Below are 21,013 nucleotides of genomic sequence, written 5' to 3' on the forward strand. Positions count from 1 at the left end.
TTTCTTTTTTTTCCAAATAAAAGCTCTATATAAGAAAACAACACACTCTTACGTGCCTAATCGGCCGTAACGGAAATAAACAAAATAAAGAGAAATAGAGGGGGGAATGGTTGATTCAAGGAAACCAGACCTCTTAATGGCTCGATTCGAGAGGAACCATGACCCTCCGAAACAAAGTTGCCTTTGCTGTTTTAAAATTCATCTTCTTCCCATTTCATTATATTATAACTATTTAAATACTAACACAAAGTAGTTACACATCACCCATCCAATTCCCCACTTACAACTAACACCCACTACCCTAAACACATACACCATAACTAACACCCATAACTCTAAAAACACATTCCCACAACTAGATAATAATTAGATTATAACTACCCATATACACCATAATTATATGCACAAAACATTCCTTGCCCCTTAGAATCGACCTTGTCCTCAAGGTCGAATTACTGTAGAAAAGATTGTATTCCGCCGGGGTCCCAAATCTTGTTGGACACACTTCGATTGAGAAACACAGTCAACTTTAGACCTCCGTTTTCTTCAAAAGTAATGACCACGATCTTTCGAACCCTTCTTTCAAAATTTGTTGCTCTGAAAGTTGGAAGGGTATATAATTTTTCATCCTCGTCGCCATTGATTTTCACAATTTTCTCTACGTGAGAATCAACTTTCTCAAGATTTAACTTTTCTCGGTCTTTACGTATTTCTTTGATCTCTTTGCTTATTTTTTCCAAGCCTTCCGTGATTCGCCAGTGGTCCTCCATCATTTTAAAAAACTTTACTTTGATTTGCCGAAAATCATCGCGTAGGGATTCCAAAAGCTCTGACGGCACAGCCATGGCGTAGGATCTACCGCTCTGATACCAATTTGTTACGTGCCTAATCGGCCGTAAGGGAAATAAACAAAATAAAGAGAAATAGAGGGGGGAATGGTTGATTCGAGGCAACCGGACCTCCTAATGGTTCGATTCGAGGCAACCGGACCTCCTAATGGCTCAATTCGAGAGGAACCATGATCCTACGAAACAAAGTTGCCTTTGCTGTTTAAAATTCATCTTTTTCCCATTTCATTGTATTACAACTACTTAAATACTAACACAAAGTAGTTACATACCACCCATCAACTTCCCCACTTACAACGCACACCATCAACAACTAACACCCACTACTCTAAACACATACACCATAACTAACACCCATAACTCTAAAAACACATTCCCACAACTAGATAATAATTAGATTATAACTACCCATATAGACCATAATTATATTCACATAACACACACGGTATGCATGAACATATTCATGCAAAATATGTGTCTTTTATTGTTAAACTTTAACAAGGTAAATGGTCAAGATCGAGAGCTTAAATTTACGACTTCAGTACCTAAACTTGTAAAGATTGATCAAACTTACGTCGCAAAATTAGTCATACGATTGAGACTATCAATTTTGGGATCCTCGTGAGGTTATTTACATTATCTTGGGGCGAATTTATGGGCCTTCTTCCTTATTTTCTACTTTCTGTTGTCTCTTCACCGCTTGCTCTGTTACTAAATGATGCCTCTGTTACTAAATGATGCCTCTGAAAGGAATGGTTGAAGATTTCAGTCGAACAATTGGTGCTCACAGTTACCTTGTCCTCGTTCTACCTGTGATATTCCTTTTAGGGCTCGTAATGCCCCCTTTGTTTATACCCTAATTTCTTATTTTCAACTCTTTCATTTGTTAGTACTAGGTGGTGGTGGAAGTAGGGGTTTTTAATACCAAAAGAGGGAGTGGAAATACCTACTTCCAGACAAATTGCTGCAAGTGAACGTGATAGAGGAGAGACTAACGATCTAACCAAGAGACCTAGAGTGTGGATGGGAAAATCTCTCCTTCCAACCAAACAAACTAGGGAAAGGAAAAATGATATCATTTTACTTTCCCAGTGATTTAGTGTGATTTAGTGTTTTCGGTTGAAACAAACTAGCCAAGAAGGCACCATTCGATTGTGTTCCCTGGCGAGAGACAGAGAGTTCTACCCATTTTCCGCCGAGACCAAGAAGAGGGAGCACCAAGTCGGCAGATTGGGAATGTCAACGCAATTTTGACCCAAAAAAAACCATCCTATTTTCACATGTTTACGAGGCAATTGCCTCCATGGTTTTAAATTTCGACCGAAATTTCCTGAAATTTGATATTTTGCAAAATACCAAATTTCAGAAATTTCGGTTTGAAATTTCTGAGAAAATGGCATTTTAAAAAAAAAATGTTATAAAAATTCGGCCGAAATTCCAGAATTGCAGTCGGAAATTTCAAAGCTTAATACCAAATTTCGAATTTCGCCAAAATTTCGGATTTCGGTGGGGTCCTAAATAGGTACCGAAACCGAAATTTAAAACCTTGATTGCCTCAACTGCAACTGAACAAGGTCTAGAGTATTGGATTTCAGTTACATAAAGGACAACACAAAACCCAACAAGATGTAAGAATGATTGAAGCCTGAGACTAGGAAATATTATGTGTATGTATACATATAATAATTACTGTATTGGTTCCAGCTAAAGAAGGGATTTGCTAGGGTCCATCTCAGAAGGCATTTCGTGGAGCATCCGTTGCATGCGAGAGCAGCCACATAGCCTCATATTGTCTCAAATCATTTAATTCATCAAACGTGGCTGCTCCCTCATGCAATAGACGTTCCACATAATGCCTTCTGCTATGGTCCCTAACAAATCCCGCTAAAAAAGGATATTAGGGGAAAAAAATAAAGAAACACGAAAATAAAGAAGAAAGTTCTTACCAGTCATAGGCCAAGTATCAGTCATAGGCAAAAGTACGGTCTACAGGAGAAATTTTCCAGAGAGAATGAGCAAAAACAATCAGTGGCTCGCATAGATATGCAAGGAAACTCTTAACTACAAGCATCATAAAAATTTCCAGAACGGTGACAAATCTAATAGTAGCATACAGAACATACTTTTTAACACAAGAAAACATCGATCCTTACAAACGAAAAGAACTTTTAAAATTAACAAATAGCATCAAGAACTTTTAAGACTAACAAAAGCATCAAGAACTTTTAAGAATAACAAAAGCATCCCCTCGATTCCCCTGAAACCATTCATCAGAATTTAAAGCATCAGAGAAGCATAGAAATGAAAAATGATCTGGTTTCAAGCACCGAAATAAGAAATCCCAGTCAAACATATTACCAAGCAAATCAGGCCAGATCAAAATGCCATAGACCTACACTGCTAATGACCGTAGTCATGCAACCATGACCTCTCCGAGCGCTGATATTCTCGTTCCTTGTCACGAGACCTCTCCTTTTCACGTGGTTCAGAGTCTGCATGATCATATCGTTCATAGTAATAATCATCGGGCTCCAATTTGACATAACGCTCATCATAACCGTCGGGCTCCAATTTGACATAACGCTCGTGATCGTCATCAAGCTCGAGTCGCCTCAATTTGACATAGTGCTCATGATCATCATCATCATCATCAGCCTCAAGTTCCCTCTTGGGCTCGAGACGACTGTATGGGTCTTGATCTTTCGGACGTTCATAGTGGTCGTAATGGTCAGGCTCGTGGTGGTCCCCATAGACACGCCCAGGCTCAGCCCATTCGGGATCCTGTTCGGGCTCATTGTGATCAAGTTCTCTTTCTCTTTCACCTGGGTGCTCTCGTTCATACTTTAGCTCGATACGGTTAGTATCCTTCTCACGGGCACGGCCATGATCATAGTCAAGGTGGCCATGTTCATAGTCCCTCTCCCTCTCCCTCTCGCGAGGATGATCATGGCCACGGTCATGGTCCTTTTCCCGATCTCGGTCATAGTCACGACCACGGTCCCGATCGCGGTCACCACGGTCACGGGTTCGGTCACGCCCCCGATCTCTCTCCCTGTCTCTGTCTATTTGAAATTCCAAGGGTGGTCCCGAGTACGGCAACTATGAGGAGTGAGAATTAATTAGGTTTCTAACAAGTTTTAATCTTTTGAAAACTCAAACCTAAATTGGAAATTAAGAGATCAAAATGAAATTCAAGCACACAAGTTAAATCTAGAGGTGCAATGCAAAATAAAGAGCTAGAGTTCAAGAGAGAGTGCACCCGAGATTTAAAGTGGTTCGGTCCTCAAAACGCGAGGCCTACTCCACTCCACCAAGAAAGACCCGTTGATGGCTTCACTAAGAGATCTTCTTAACTTCGGCGAAGATCGGTGCCGATTACAAATTCTGATCACCTTTAACCTTGGTGGCAATCCTCACCACGGAGAGTGGGCTACGCTTCTCCGAACACTCGCCCGAATACAATTTCTTGAATAAGAAAGAAGGAACAAAAATCTCTCACAAGGGTTTACAACTTTGCAGAAGATGTACAAATATAGCCTATAGATCCGAATCCTAATCTTAGATGATGAGAGGCATAAACAAGTTTGATTCACTCTAAGGATGTTCAAGTAGGTTTTTAGAGTATTAGGATTGATCATAGTAATGTTTGGAATGCCCATATATATAGGAAAACCAAAATATGACCGTTCAATGGCATTGTGGTAATTCCAGCAAAATTCCCAACGGCCATTTGTCCGACCGTTGTAGTGTTCTCGGAGTTCCGAGAAAAAATCTCGGAGTTTTGGGAATTCAAACAGAAGATGAAAAAAATGTCACTGGACCATTTCTCGGAGTTCCGAGAATTCTCGGAGTTCCGAGAAGCCTATGTCTGAGCAGATTTTCATTTCTGTTTTTGGGCTTCCAACTTAACACCAAGATGGGTTTGCTATGAGGGTTCCAAGGTGTTGGAACTCCACAAATACAATCACTTATATTTTTAGGGTGTGTGTTTATTTACTTAATTATGCCTTTCAAATCTAAAACTAAGATTGGATCTTAATACAATCTAATATAACTTGATCTTCAATGGATTATTCAAGTCTTCATTTGTCTTGGACTTCGTTGTCTTTGGCCTTCATGATGTGGTCCAATGAGAGCTTCTTGGCCTCAATCCAAGCAATGTTGTCTTAGCACCAATGTGATCTACAACTTAGACAATCAAACACATTAGTGATCATAAATTACTTGTGTATTGGAATCATCAAAATAAGATGGGAATGCCAAGGTGGGAACCATTGGGCTTACAATCTCCCCCTTTTTGATGATGACAAGCACAAGAGATTTTCAAATAAAAAGCACATATTTTCCTTATATTAGAATTCTCTCCCCCTTTGGCATCAATCAAAAAGATTGGGGTAAAAGAGAAACAAAGGGATGAAATATTCAATTTAAAGCTCCCTCTTTTTCAAGGAAAAAGACAAACCTAGAACTCCCCCTATTTAGAATTTTTTATTCAACATAAGAGGAGATGTTTAGTTAACTTTGAAAAAGATATTCAATTTTAAAACATTAGCCCATAATCTAAGCACATATGAAGATGATCATATGGGGGCTTTGGGAACCCAAGATTTCTTGGTTCCAACACTATCCCAAATCTTAGATGCGCATTGGAATTGGTAATGACCATTTATTCCACAATAATGGCATCTAACATGAGGGTTAGATACGCTAGTCCTATCATATGCATGTTTAGGTCTTTGACTAGTCTTCGTCAAGATTATGTCAATAATTTTATCACCATTTAGGAAACCATGGAGACATAATCTTAATCTTTCATTTTCATTATGAAGATGTGTTATTTGATTTAAAGAATCATTAAATTCATCTTCATAAGATTTGGAAGAGCTTGCCATATTTTGAACTTGTGCTAATTGGCAAGATTTCTTATCCAAAAGACCCTTAAGGGTTTCAATCTCAAGTTTGAAATTTTCAAATTGTGCTTGAGATTTGGAAGAAGATTCATTTTTCAAAAAATTAAGTTCATTTTCTAATTTTAAAATAGATTTCTTTTCAACTTTATTTTTAGAAATTTGACAATGCAAGGTATTGCACAATTCATCATAAGATATTTTTTCATTATCACTACTAGATGAATAACATGAGGGGTTAGAGTTTACCTCATCTTCATGGGTGAGTGCCATGAAGCAAAGATCATCTTTCTTTTCTTCCCCTTCACTTGAACTCTTTCCGGAGGTGCTAGTAACATCCCATCCGGCGGCAAGAGCCTTATGTTTCTTCCATTCCTTCTTTCCCTTGTATTTTGAGGAAGTTGACTTGAGAAGAGGACAATCAGGTCTTTTGTGTCCGGTCTTCTTGCAATTGTAGCACCTTATAACTCCCTCTACTTCACTTTCTTCTTCGTTTTATCCTTCTTATGTTTCTTTCTCCATAAGCTTTTAAACTTTCTTAAAGCTTCTTCTTCATCGCTATCCGCCTCGCTAGAGGATGATGAGTTTGCTTTGAAGACTTTTAGAGCTAGAGAACGACTCTCTTTTTCTTTCGGCTTCTTCTCCTCTTGTCGGTTAGTAAGGAGCATCTCATGGGTGATGAGAGATCCTACAAGCTCCTCCATGGTTAGCGTCTTGAGATTCTTTGATTCTTGTATGGCGGTTACCTTTGGATCCCAATATGGACGAAGAGACCTAAGCAACTTACTCACAAGCTCATCAGTAGGATAAGATTTACCAAGATTAGCTAATTCGTTAGAAATTTTAGAAAAACGAGTATACATTTCGGAAATGCTTTTGTTTTGATCCATTCTGAACATTTCATATTTGCTCTTTAACAAGTTTATTTTGAAATCTTTAACTTGTGATGTTCCCTCATGGGTAACGGCAAGTGTATCCCAAATAATCTTGGCGGAATCAAAAAGAGCAACTCGATTAAACTCCTCCGTAGATAAGGCGCAAAACAAAGAATTTATAGCTTTGTAATTTAAATTTGCATGCCTTTTTTCTACCGTATTCCATTCTTCAAATGGTGTGGAAGGCAAAATGTATCCATTTTCAACAATATGCCAAAGTTCCACATCTATCGAAACAAGATAGATGCACATCCTTGTCTTCCAATGTCCATAGTTGGACCCATTAAAGAAGGGAGGTCTAGTTGTGGAATGGCCCTCAGGAAGTCCGGTTCCATTTCTATCCGCCATTTCACAATTAGAAAGTTGCCAAAGATCTTATGATCTTTCCCTTGTTGAAATTTTTAAATTTTTTTTTTCCAAAGATTTAGAGAAAAGAAAATCTTTTAAGAGCCTTTGCTCTGATACCAAGTGAAATTCCAAGGGTGGTCCCGAGTACGGCAATTATGAGGAGTGAGAATTAATTAGGTTTCTAACAAGTTTTAATCTTTTGAAAACTCAAACCTAAATTGGAAATTAAGAGATCAAAATGAAATTCAAGCACACAAGTTAAATCTAGAGGTGCAATGCAAAATAAAGAGCTAGAGTTCAAGAGAGAGTGCACCCGAGATTTAAAGTGGTTCGGTCCTCAAAACGCGAGGCCTACTCCACTCCACCAACAAAGACCCGTTGATGGCTTCACTAAGAGATCTTCTTAACTTCGGCGAAGATCGGTGCCGATTACAAATTCCGATCACCTTTAACCTTGGTGGCAATCCTCACCACGGAGAGTGGGCTACGCTTCTCCGAACACTCGCCCGAATACAATTTCTTGAATAAGAAAGAAAGAACAAAAATCCCTCACAATGGTTTACAACTTTGCAGAAGATGTACAAATATAGCCTATAGATCTGAATCCTAATCTTAGATGATGAGAGGCATAAACAAGTTTGATTCACTCTAAGGATGTTCAAGTAGGTTTTTAGAGTATTAGGATTGATCATAGTAATGTTTGGAATGCCCATATATATAGGAAAACCAAAATATGACCGTTCAATGGCATTGTGGTAATTCCAGCAAAATTCCCAACGGCCATTTTTCCGACCGTTGTAGTGTTCTCGGAGTTCCGAGAAAAAATCTCGGAGTTCCGGGAATTCAAACAGAAGATGAAAAAAATGTCACTGGACTATTTCTCGGAGTTCCGAGAATAATTCTCGGAGTTCCGAGAAAAACTCTCGGAGTTCCGAGAAGCCTATGTCTGAGCAGATTTTCATTTCTGTTTTTGGGCTTCCAACTTAACACCAAGATGGGATTGCTATGAGGGTTCCAAGGTGTTGGAACTCCACAAATACAATCACTTATATTTTTAGGGTGTGTGTTTATTTACTTAATTATGCCTTTCAAATCTAAAACTAAGATTGGATCTTAATACAATCTAATATAACTTGATCTTCAATGGATTCTTCAAGTCTTCATTTGTCGACTTCGTTGTCTTTGGCCTTCATGATGTGGTCCAATGAGAGCTTCTTGGCCTCAATCCAAGCAATGTTGTCTTAGCACCAATGTGATCTACAACTTAGACAATCAAACACATTAGTGATCATAAATTACTTGTGTATTGGAATCATCAAAATAAGATGGGAATGCCAAGGTGGGAACCATTGGGCTTACACTATTTCTATCACGGTCCTTGTGGTGGTGCCTATCATCTCTCAGATCACGATCAAGATCACGTACCCTGTCACTAGACCGCTCGCGTGACTTCCCCGCTCCTTATCTCTCTCCTTTCCTCTATCCCGGGATTTCTCCCTCTCCCTGAGATATTGTTTTCGACATCAGGAAAGTATGTTTACAGTGATAATAAATAAAAATAATCCAGACTTGATATAGTTGACAGTTGATGATAATCTATTTACAGAATAGAAAATCCTCATTTTTTAATGAAACATTTGATCGTCTTGGCCTACCTATGACGGCAAAAGATTTCATTTTCTCATTCGATAGTTTCCTGCTAACTATTTTAGCAAAGTAGATCTAAGCTGAACGGAAATGAAATAAAATAGAAGCGTGAATCTTACCGGTCTATGTGACGATCCTCCTGTGGCCTTGGCTCCTCTGACCGAGGTCCTCCTCCTGGTGCTATCTGTTGTGGTTCTCTGAGCAGTCGAAGAAGAGAAATAGAGAATTACTATAAACTATATGTAAAGGATAACAAGGAGAACAATGACAGCAAGAAACAGATTCCTAAAATGGGTTAAAAATCATGAACAGAAAAAAAAAAGAGAGACAAAATGCAAATGTAAAAACATGAAGGAACGAAACAAGGTTAATGAACTAAACATGTTAAATAAATTGCTGCTTGTAAATTTTGGTGCTAATTTCATAAAATAAACATTTCAGGTTGTCCTAGAGTATAATGGTAGATCAAGTATCAGCTGAATCTACATAAGATATTGTAGGTTCGGATAAGTTACTGCTTATGATAAACCATAGAGAAATTTCAAAATGTAAATAGCTGGGTTTATGTTGTTATAATAATCTAGGACAATATTTGAGGCAAGCCACTCAAAAAGATGCAGCTGAAAGTGTAAAATTAGCCTTTTGAGAGTCCGAAACAGCTATAAGGCAAGTGGGTAGATCGACTATCCAGTTTAAACTATGATTAGTAAGTAGTAAGACAGATGTTCAAAGTACGGAGCATAAAAATGCCTGAACAAGAACGTAGAATGATATTCCAATATACACGGTGAATATTTTTAATCAGAATATAATCTAGCAGCCACAGGCAAGTAGGGATCACCCTAAAAAAATCCTAACCAATCATGATAGGATTGGTCTGTCAACCCAGTCCTAAAATTGCTACCGAAAACTGCAAGCAAAAGATGTCGGCCCACAAAAACCAACAGACAAATAAAACATGAGCGGCACTTTTGTGAAATCAACATTGCCATATATTCAAAGGTCAATTAAACACGTGCTGACCATACCAATGTAGTGGATGCACCATCGTTACCAGGGTGGGAAACAGAAACGGGAAACGAAACGTGAAACGAAAAACACATGAAAAAAATATAGGGGAAACGAGAAACGTGAAACAATAGAAAATGGTACGAAAAACATCTTAGGAAATGATGTGTTTTTTCCAAAATGATTTTCGTAAGTTCCACACATGTTTCCTATACATTTCATATGCGTTTTCTACGAGTGTTGCATACGTTTATCACGCGTTTACACATTATTTACATAAGTTTTCCATATGTTTCTCATGTGTTTCAGAAATATTTATCCAATTTTGTATCATATTTTGGAAACGTTTCTGAAACGTGTTTCCCTCATTTTAGGGGAAACGAGTTTCCCAACCGTGAGAAACACATTTTAGGGGAAACGGGTTTCCCACCTGCCCAAAGAGTTTCCGGCAACTATGTGATACAGCACCGTGAAGAAAAGAAGAGAGAAATAGACGAAAGGGGATAGAATTAGAAGAATAGGGGACGAAGAGACAAAAATAACCTGAAGAAGAGACGAATTTAGGGAGAAGTAGAAGAAGAAAAGAAGAATAGACGAATTTAGGAAGAGGAGAAGAAATCAGAAGAGGGAAGAAGAAAATCAGAATTAGAGGGAGAATAATCTTTATTCAATATCAATCAAAGTTAACAATAAAGCTCTAAAGAGGCCTATATATAGGCAAATAAGCAACCTAAGAAATAGAAACCTTCTAAAATAAGAATTCCCTAAAAGACTAAACTTCCTAATTCTAAATAACATGGAAAATAAAATCCTAGAAACTAATAACATGGAAATAAAATACTAGAAACTAAATAATATAAAAATAAATCATAATATCTGCATCATTCTCCCCTGCTTAAAAAAGAACTCGCCCTCGAGTTCTAGTCCACCTGGGTCAAAGATGTATACAATCCACTGAAGTAATAGAACAGGTAAGCCGGCGGGAGCAATCATCATGTCTAACGCTCGAGACAATTTAGAGAAGCATCTGCAAGGTCGACGGAAGAAGAGGAAAGAAAGAGCCCATGTAGACTCATGCGAACAGAATCTGCGCTGGAGAAGTAAACTAGCTGGGAAGATCGCAACGTACTCCTCCTGGATCGGTGGGATCGGCATAACAGCAATGGGCAGTACCAATCCATAACTAGCCTCAACAAGGTCATCATCTACTGGTATCACATCGGGCACAATGGAATCAACAACAAAATCATCTGCTAGAATCGTATCCGGTATAGTGATATCAAACGGGTAATCCTCCTGATCAATCTGCATAACAAGTACCTCTGTCTCAGCACAAATCTTGACAATCTGCTCAACTGGCTCAAAAATAGTGCAATCATCCGTAATATATTCTCTATCATCTGTCTCAAGTAATGGCTCGTCAAGCAAGGCACTCGCCTCTGACTCATGGTGGTGCTCGGTCGACTCTGCCAATGGATCAACCCCATGCGACTCTGCCAAAATATCTGTCTCGACTGTAGAAGTGGCAAAATCTCTCTCTAGATGCTCGGCAATTGATGCGGCAAAAATCTCATAAGCATCATGTGCAACGATGTCGATATCGGCAATCAACTGAGTCTCTAACTCTGGATCGTCCATCTCAGAGCCTGAATCTGAATCTGATGGAATCAAAGGCTCAACGTCGATGATCTCATCAATACTAGCATCGTGCTCTGTAAGAATAGCAGCAACGTTAGGTGGGATGGATAAAGTAGTGAAGCGGCTCTGCAAATATGACTCGTGCATGCGACGCTCGAAATATCGGTTTTCAGCTGCAATTTCAACGTCTTGTGCACGACGTGCTGCGACTTGTCGTTCACAGCGAGCTGCTTCTTCTCGTCGAGCTGCTTTTTCACGTATCAATCTTTGGTCATAAGCTGCTCGTTCACGTTTCAATCTCTGTTGATTTTGATAGTGGTATGTAAACGCATAACGAACATCCTCCCATCGATGAAATGGAGGCTTACAAAACTCACGACGCTCGTTAACGAAGAAATTCCATTTCGACTTGGCTTCGCGGCACACAGTATCTGTGACTTTGCGAATTGTTATTTGATGATCATAACCATAGTACCTATGGTATGCATTAAGTGCCTGGATCCAGTCTAAACACGCATTCTCAACATCTCCATAGGGATAGGTGCAATCATCATAACCACAGAAATATGGAACCTGTGGTGCAGAAGAATATCGATGATCATATCTATCAAAATATGGAGCATATGGTGGAGCCATTGGGATCGACGTCAAAACTGAAATCAACCGTTTGAACTATATGGCATGTCGAAAGAAACACAATGCTTGTCTCGGATCTGAAATCGGATTAGTGAAAGCTGATGATCAGAAAAATGTGTGTAATCAACGGCTGAGATGGGTCCTGAAACTGTGCGGAAGACGACGGTCTGCTGCTGAAAATAGGCTGAATGCGCTCTAAAAGTTGTCACGAACAAATTTCGTTTTGAGGTCGATGGCCAATTTTGAGTGGAAATAGCTCGGGTGAGGAGAGATAAAATGTGATGGAGAGAGGAGAGATAAAGTGTAGAGAGAGAATAAGAGAAAAAGAAAAGAAAATTCAGTTTCAGTTTCAGTTTTTTTTTTTTTTTGGGGGGGGGGTGCCTAATGGTAAAAATGAGGGGGTCTAATTTGCTTAAAGATAAAAGAAAGGGGGTGTGAATTATGTGGTGAGTAAAGAGTGGGGGTGGTCCAAGGAAAACAAGGATGTTAAATTATCTTAACTAATATGATGGGGGTGCTAATGGAAAAGAGGGGGAGGTTAATTTGGTTTGCACTAATTGGAGTGGGTTGTCTGAAGGGATACGGGGGGCTGCTGTTCTTTCTTTTTCTTTTTCTTTTTAATGACCAACAGTTAAGACAAAAGAAGTACGAGGGTGTGTGGTAACTTACCGGGCAACTGGCAAATTACTGAAAAAGATGAATGGGCAAGTGGCAAGTCTCTTGAAATGGGTAATTGGCAAGTGGCAGAGGGCATTATTTCTTTAAATATACGTTTCCCTCTTGCTATTGGATAGGAAAGAATTAATTGCCCGGAAAAAAATCCCTTTGACTAACCTTTATTGCAATCGGCTACTCTATTTGAGGAGATATGGACACGTGACTGACTTTCCCCTTTTTTTTCTTTTTTTGCTGGATGACATGCCCGTAATGTAAACTTGCCTCTTTTTTTTTTTTTTAGGCTGACTTCTATAACAAGTTACCACACCTGTGAGGAGACTTGGAAATATTGCCCTGGAATGAAGTATTTCCCCTTTTCTCAAAGCTTCTAACTGGCAGTTACCGGTCAAGAAAACTTAAGTTACAGAGAAAGGTTGGCTGAGAAAGGGAGATGGGCAGTTTTCTGGGCTGAAAGGTAGGATCGTGAGAAAGAGGGTTTTGATGTTGCTAGGTTTGTGCGAAAAAAGGGTGTTGAGCGGAAAACTGTTGGAAAGTTCTGCTTAGGGCAGATTAGGGACTGTTAGGAGATGGTTTGTATGAAACCTACAGTGTAAAAGGCTCTCGGGTAACGGTTTGGAAACAATTCCCAGCAAGTTTTGGATGGAAAACAGGCAATTTTAAGGAGTAGGGATGGCTGAGAAAGATGGCTGAGATAAAGAAGGTGGTTGGGTGAACTAGAAAAGTTGAGAATTTGAGAATTTGGACGCTGAGAATTGGATGATGAGGGGCTGAGTTTTAAAGAAGAAAAATACCACTAGGGCTGAGATTAAGAATCGATGTTGATTCGCTTCGGAGGCTTGGATCTTTCGCTCTGATACCAAATTGATACAGCACCGTGAAGAAAAGAAGAGAGAAATAGAAGAAAGGGGATAGAATTAGAAGAATAGGGGAAGAAGAGACGAAAATAACCTGAAGAAGAGACGAATTTAGGGAGAAGTAGAAGAAGAAGAGAAGAATAGACGAATTTAGGGAGAGGAGAAGAAATCAGAAGAGGGAAGAAGAAAATCAGAATTAGAGGGAGAATAATCTTTATTCAATATCAATCAAAGTTAGCAATAAAGCTCTAAAGAGACCTATATATAGGCAAATAAGCAACCTAAGAAATAGAAACCTTCTAAAATAAGAATTTCCTAAAAGACTAAACTTCCTAATTCTAAATAACATGAAAAATAAAATCCTAGAAACTAATAACATGGAAATAAAATACTAGAAACTAAATAATATAAAAATAAATCCTAATATCTGCATCACTATGGGATGGACATAAATACAAGGGTCAACAAAAGCATGGATAGTTACATTTTTGTGAATTTTGGAAGTCACCCGGGCAAGTATCCAAAATCACTCAACACTGCAAACACAATGAGCTGAAATAAGGAGATTTACCTGCCATAATACTTCTGATTAAGATCTTCACCTCCAATCCTAGTTGATCCTAGCCCACCACCCAGTCGACGAGGCCGCCAATTTGGAACAGTTCTACCACGCTCAACGTCAACAAGCACTCTTTTGTTATCCAGCTTTCTCCCATCCGCTTGTTTGTATGCAGCTACAAGGTGTAGAGTATGGGCCAATCAGAATTAGGTCAAGAGCTCACTTAATGATGACAGAGCTATACTGAAAATTATACAAGTAGACATGTGCATCTATTTATCATTAGTTTCAAAAAGAAGCATACTCTTCATGTCACGTGTATGCATGTATTCAACAAATGCATATCCTCTAGGTTTATTTGTCTCTCTATCAGTGATCAAACGAACCTGCAAAATGCACAAGAGAAGAAAAATAAACTATAGTTACAAACAGCAAGCATGACTAAGCCAGAATATAGATAACAATTATAAATAAAACCAAGTAGTTTTAATGACTTGGGACATAATTCTATCAGACTGCAGAAAACATTTTGCAAAACACTAAATCCTATATGGCACGGCAGACAGGCACTATGCCTCACTAGCCGTGCTCACCTGTTAAGGTGTACAGCTTCACCTGTTAAGGTGTACAGCTTCGCCACGCATGATGCATCACCACCTTTGGAATGTGTTGGCAGAAAACTGATGTATGTGGCCGATTTACCAGTCGCGAGACAGATTTAGTACCCCCTTACCAGGGAAATTTAAAATTTCCAAACTAAGCACTATAAATAATATAGAAAGTACCAGGATATCTTCTGAACTCTGGAGAGATTTTCAATTGGCCTTTGAACTCAAAAATAATTATTTCAGTAGCAACGTAAATGCAGCATACCCAGAATTCAAATAGTGGGAAAAAAGCCTGCTAGTACCCAAAACTTGTCTCTACCCAGCACCATCAACGTGTCTCTACCCAGCACCAGCACCGTGGCTGAGTTGCAGGATAAAAAAAGAAGCCAAGGTGTGCTACCAATGTACCAGTTGTGAAGCATATTAACCACCAGCCCCCTTACCAGGGGATATTTGTTTTAAATAGAAAACTAAATACTATTAACTAGGAAGCAGAGTGTCTTACTGAATCCCTAAAAGATACCTGTATTACTAGGAAGTAAAGTGTCTCACTGAATCCCTAAAAGATATTCTATTTGGCCATAAAATCAAACAGAAACTTATTAGAGGAAAAAAACAGATTTAGATACAACAAACCCGCATTGCCATCAGTGGCAAAGATACCTGTATTACTCCCTACTGGTGTTTACCCAGCACCGGTGAAATTTAAAAACAGGGAGTTGTTCAACATACTCCTTTTCAAACTTCAGACAGTAGGCTTTCAAAGTGGGGCACTATGAATGACTATCCATGCTCACCTTTTAGGTGCAAATCCATCAATTTAAATAGAAACATCCATGATTAGTTATTCAACATTATTATATAAATTGTTTGCTGACAAACTTCCTAACTAGTTGGACAAAGGCTTAGTTGAGTTGAGTTGAATTTGCTAACAAACTTGTCACAGATTAATCATTTATTTCCCATCCAAGCCCATGCATATTAGAATATTAGATAATAATCTTAAAAATAATAAAAGAGATGCTCATATTAATTCTCAAAGTCTCAAACATCAAATGACAAATATCAATTATAAATTATAAATAAATTATAAAATCATCGATGTTATCCATATTATAGTCATCTTCCTCCTCGATGTAAATAATACCTTCAAGCACCTGCATTGGGCTTGACTTGTTCAAACAAATTCAATGGATTCGAACTTCTCATCCTCCTTGTCTTCTTAATTTTAATGATAGGGTTTTTGAAGGCTTTTTTTAATGTAAAAGAAAAAAGCGGTCTTTCGATATTTTCTTTTATGCAAAACTAAATTAGGATAAATCGCATGAAGCGTACGGATTTACGATCGAATCATAAGATTCATTTGAAAATAGTAAGATTCATTTAAATTAAGATTCACTCGAGGGATTCAAATCGTAATCCATAAGATTTATTTTGAATCGTAAGATTTGAATTGTAAATCGTACGATTTTCAAAACACTGTTCATGAACTTCGAAAATTGAGGCAAAAGTTTAGAGAAGTTGCAAAATGGGGGAGACCATGAATATGTTCATTGAAACTCTTACCCAAGCCATGAGCAATAACCTGAGCCCCCCCCCCCCTCTTGGGGGTGCTCTAAAATACCTACCCGCTTGATTGGCCCATAAGCTTCAAACTCCCTTTTGATTCTGTGCTCAGTCGTCTCGTAATTCTGGACATGGCATAACAGATTCAGTATTCACTTAAATCATTCAAAGCTATACCTGAATAACAGGGATCTTGGAAAGAATGGCATCAAGCGACTCACAAGTCTTGCCACAAACAATGTCTTGTACGGATCTCCTGATATATTTGGATCTTTAGTTGGATCATCTGCATAGAAGGTAGAAATGATAAACAACAAACCCAATGAAAACCTCTCCGAAACACGAGTCACAACCTTAAAAATTATTTTGGAGCAATATAGTTACATTTTTCTAGCTCTTCGAAGGCTTTCAATGCACCCTTCTCTAGTCGAAGTCTATGAATTCTAGCCCGTCGTTGCAACTGTTCAACCAAAGTGACTCAGCTAAAAAATACGCATACAAAAAGATATAGATACTTCCACAAACAATAACATGAGGAATCAGAGTAGTCCCTGTCCATCCAAGAAGCCCGAGATCTCACCATTTAAAAATCTATTTCACCAAAAAAAAACATGATGAAATTTAACTGCATGAATATAACAGTTATTTCACTATAACAGATAGGCTCACAGATGTATCCATCTTGAGATTTCTCATTAATTAGACTGATGGGGACCATCCTTCACGAGAATCGAGGACTTAACTAGGAAGATGGGTCCAATAAAGAGAGTTAAAAGACTTTTATTTACACTGGTATTTGAGTCTTTTTAAGTCATAGGGGGTACTAGAGTCTTTATTAAAGGAAAATCACTGAAGTCACTAAAGTTTAAGGGTATTTTAAATAGGTATTATGAAAATTTAAAGTGGGGAGCAAGTCTTTCATTAGAGGGTATTTTAGCCTTAAAGTGTTTAACTTTTGTTTAGGGTTTTGGAACTTTCTAGGTTCATTTCTTTTTTTGTATGTTTGTAGTTTCAGGGCACTTTTCTTTCATGCAATGATGAAAATGAATTGAATAAAGAATATGAGGAATGCTAGCCTCAAGCGGCTATTTAGCCACTTGAGGACACTCGAGTCTCTATTGGTTGGTAAAAGGCTCTAGCTGGCAATTTTGGAAGAGCGCTTTCTTTCTTCTAATTAGTCATGCTTTAATCATGGCTTAAAGAGTTATCAAATGCATTAAAATCGGCTTCACATCGTGGCTTACGGAAACAGACTCCACCCCTATTTTCACGCCACCCTTCTACCGGTGGTGCTTTACGATTCATAATCAACCTAAAAAATGGCTTCTAATTAGTCTCTCTCTCTCTCTCTCTCTCTCTCTCTCTCTCTCTCTCTCTCTCTCTCTCTCTCTCACACACACACACACACACCAGTGCCACTACGGAAGTTGTTGAGTTGTATACGCCGACCGAAGAATACGGAAGCAGATCAGATGCCTCGTTTTTGCACTCAACTCGATAGTAATAGTCGGCCATCTATTGATATATGACCCATTGCAGAGGAAGTGGGATAGTTTAATTTAGAAATTGATTTGGATAGTCCTTTGGCCAATCTCCTTCTCTCCCATAATGAAAATTTTAGGCCCTCTTCGTATCATTTCTGAAGTCACATCTTTCAGCTTTTGATCCGGCAGTTGAAGTAGTATTGTAGTTGATTCTTTAACATTTTTCATTTACCTAATCTTGAGGAAACAGCTCATGTAGTTGCAGGTGTTATATTGAGTCATTGACAGTATCTTCATATGTCATCAGTGAGTTGTAAGAAACACAAGCAGTGTAGCATAATAATTTGCCAAAAAGAATCAGAGTGTGTTCTCAAGGAGGCTAGAAATGAGCTCCTTGAACTCGATAAAATGCTTCAACATGAAAGTAGGGAATCAAGACATTGTTCGTGGTTGCACGAAGCACAACAAACCATGCATGCTATGCCATGTCCATAGATAACGTGGCAACCGACTCTAGGATTGCATCACAAACCTTCCTTTGCCCTAGCCGTTGATGTCACAACCACCTCATAAAGGTCATAGAAAAACCTCACCCTCTCGCTCAAATGCAGCTATGCGGATTGTCCCTTTCATTCCCTCTCGATCATATCCTACATGGAAAGATCTAACTCACCCTCCCTCTCAAACATGAAGGCTCAACAATGAATGGTTTAGATTTTTTATGGTAGGCACCATAAAAAGTGTATTTTAAAAAAAAAATCACTTGGGCTCACTTTGTTCAAAGATCCACGCCATTCATTTGTTGCAACCCAACATAAATTAGATCTCTCTAGGATGATACTAACTCTTCTATCCATGGGGATTCATATATGGTGTCGTTGTGTTAGATCGGACGGTTAGGATCTTAGAGAAGATTTTTGGAGCACAACCTATTTATGTTAAAGCTCAACAAATCAAATGAACGATTCAGATCTTCGAACAGAGAGGCCCACTGAATGTTCTTAAAAATATGTGTTATATCATCATCTCCATGATCCTAACTCTCCTATATCATCTAATTGGAGGGTTTGGATCATCCTATGGAGATGAATTGATGGCCAAGGCCTATTTATGTTGGGGCCAACAAAGGAACGGTTCATTTAGAGAGAGATTAGAGGTTCATTAGAAGTTGTAAAGCACAACCAGTAAATTGGAGACCTGAAAATATGGGTGGAGGTGAAACAGATTCTAATTAGGAATTGTAAAGCACAACCGGTAAAAGTGTGAAGTGAAAATAGGGGAGGAGGTGAAACGGACTCTAATTAGAAACAAGAGTTATTGTTTCCGTAAACCACAATGTGGAGCCGATTTCAATGCATTTGATAACTTTTTAAGCTGTAATTAAAGCATGACTAATTAGAGGAAAGAAAATGCACTTCGAAATTGCTAGCTAACACCTTTTAGCAACCAATAGAAACCCGAGTGTCCTCACGCGGCTAAATAGCGGCTTGAGGCTAGCATTCATCAAAGAATATTGTTTGCAAACATATGCGATGCTTCTTTCCCCCTAAGGTGTGATGCCTTATTAGAACCCCTCTGGTGTCGTGGAGTTATTCCAGATGTGATACCTCTTCTCTCCTAAAGCATGATGCCTTAGGTCCTATGGTGTGATGCCTAGGTGATTCCTAGTGTGATGCTAGGTTGGTTTTCTTTCTTCCTCATCTTTCATTTCTTTTACAAACCTGCAACCTTTCTTTGTATCCAACTCTTACTCTTCAACAAATTGGTATCATAGCTACATTAGATTGATATTAGAGTAAAGTACTATTTCATTCCGTAGTGAACTTGCGTCAAATTGGTATCAGAACTACATATCCCCTTCCATAGACATGTATTACACCAGTTTGGTATCACAACAAAGTATTAGTCCTTTATTCGATCTTCCTACATCAGATGGGAATAAAAAATCTTGGTAGTAAAGAATAAGGCACTTCTTGGAAAGTGGCTTTGGAGGTTCGGAGAGGAGAGTAGCGATATGGAGGAAAGTCATTGACGTAAATGTGGGGAGGGGGTTGGAGAGGATGGGAGGTCAAAAAACTAAGAAGGGAAAGAGGCTCAGGTGATTGGAAGTCTATTTGTCCAACAGTTGATGAGTTCAAATCAGGGATTAGGTTTAGTTCTTTAGACTAGTGGATGGAGGAGACTGAGGTTTTGGGTAGAGGTTTGGATAGGAAGGGTCTCTTTAAGCTAGGCATTCCTGGGTCTCTTTAGGATAGTTAGAAATAACGAAGTCAAAATTTCAGAATGTTATCAGAGGATGGGTGGGAGTTTTGGGTGGGTAATGTAAAGGAACCTAAAGGAGTCTGAAATTAATAGCTTGATTAATCTGCTATGTATTCAAGAATAGTTCTTTGTTTCACACATGTATAAAGATCAAAGAGTATGGGCACTGGATCGTTAATGGGCAAATCATTTTCCGAACCACTAATACTCAAGGAGAATACTTCCTTTCCTCGCAGGAGCATTTGGTACGCCAACCAAGGTGAAGGACTTTCCATGGATAGTAGTTAGGAGGAAGATCAACACGTTGGATAGGATCAAAAGAAGAAAATGTCACTTGACAAGCAGATGCATCATGTACAAATCGGAGGAAGAACCTACAGATCATTTACTATTACACTGCAAATGAGAAAGTGCAGTATGGGCTGAAGTGTTTAACTGGTTTACTATAAGTTGGCCGATGCCGAGATCAGTTGAGTGATTGGAGAGTTGGCACCTAGGCAACTTGGGGTAGATAATCTGGAATATGATGCCTTTGGCTTGTATAGTGGGGAGAGAAATGCTAGAACCTTCAACAACAAGATCAGTTCAGTAAAATCAGTTGCAATGAAAGTAAACTAGCACTAGTTAATTTGGTCCTACGGATGAAAGGGGCAACTGGAGACTCTCAGATTCGATGAAGGCGGAAGCTACAGCACTTCTAAAAGGCATGTGAATGTTTAGGACAGAATTAAAGGGCAGAATTCCAATTGAAGGTGACTTATCTAAAGTTATTTCTTGGATGAAAGGGGAAGTGGGAGGCCCATGGAGGCTTCGTAAATATGTAAAAGAGATAAAAGAAAAGATGAAGAGAATGGTGAAAGGGGGCTGTCATATTCATACAAGTGCAAACACGGTTGCATATAAATAAGCAAAATCGGGCGTGCGTAGGGACGAGTTGTATTATGGGCAGATGTTGCCCGATTGTATAATCTTGTAATTTCCAATAAATTAATCTAATAGATTTATCTTTTCAAATAAAACACTTGTGTTATTGGG

The 21,013-nt window shown here is 38.7% G+C and overlaps 1 pseudogene across 1 annotated transcript in view; it reads right to left on the reverse strand.

The window, feature by feature from the left end:
* Window positions 1-2,997: 2,997 nt before the first annotated feature.
* The window catches only part of LOC143892515 (uncharacterized), a 31,551-nt pseudogene continuing 13,535 nt past the window's right edge, over window positions 2,998-21,013 (reverse strand). Inside the window, exons 4-12 of the transcript XR_013255527.1 lie at window positions 16,617-16,692; window positions 16,454-16,518; window positions 16,295-16,357; window positions 14,363-14,444; window positions 14,071-14,233; window positions 8,805-8,882; window positions 8,400-8,541; window positions 6,224-6,226; window positions 2,998-3,910 (exon numbers count right to left, since the gene is read on the reverse strand). The product of XR_013255527.1 is annotated as an uncharacterized LOC143892515 (transcript). The remainder of the gene's footprint in view (window positions 3,911-6,223; window positions 6,227-8,399; window positions 8,542-8,804; window positions 8,883-14,070; window positions 14,234-14,362; window positions 14,445-16,294; window positions 16,358-16,453; window positions 16,519-16,616; window positions 16,693-21,013) is intronic.

The sequence above is a fragment of the Tasmannia lanceolata genome, unplaced genomic scaffold (assembly GCF_043159265.1).
Source record: "Tasmannia lanceolata isolate RefF3 unplaced genomic scaffold, GAP_Taslan_0.1 ptg000015l, whole genome shotgun sequence".
Lineage (NCBI taxonomy): Eukaryota > Viridiplantae > Streptophyta > Magnoliopsida > Canellales > Winteraceae > Tasmannia > Tasmannia lanceolata.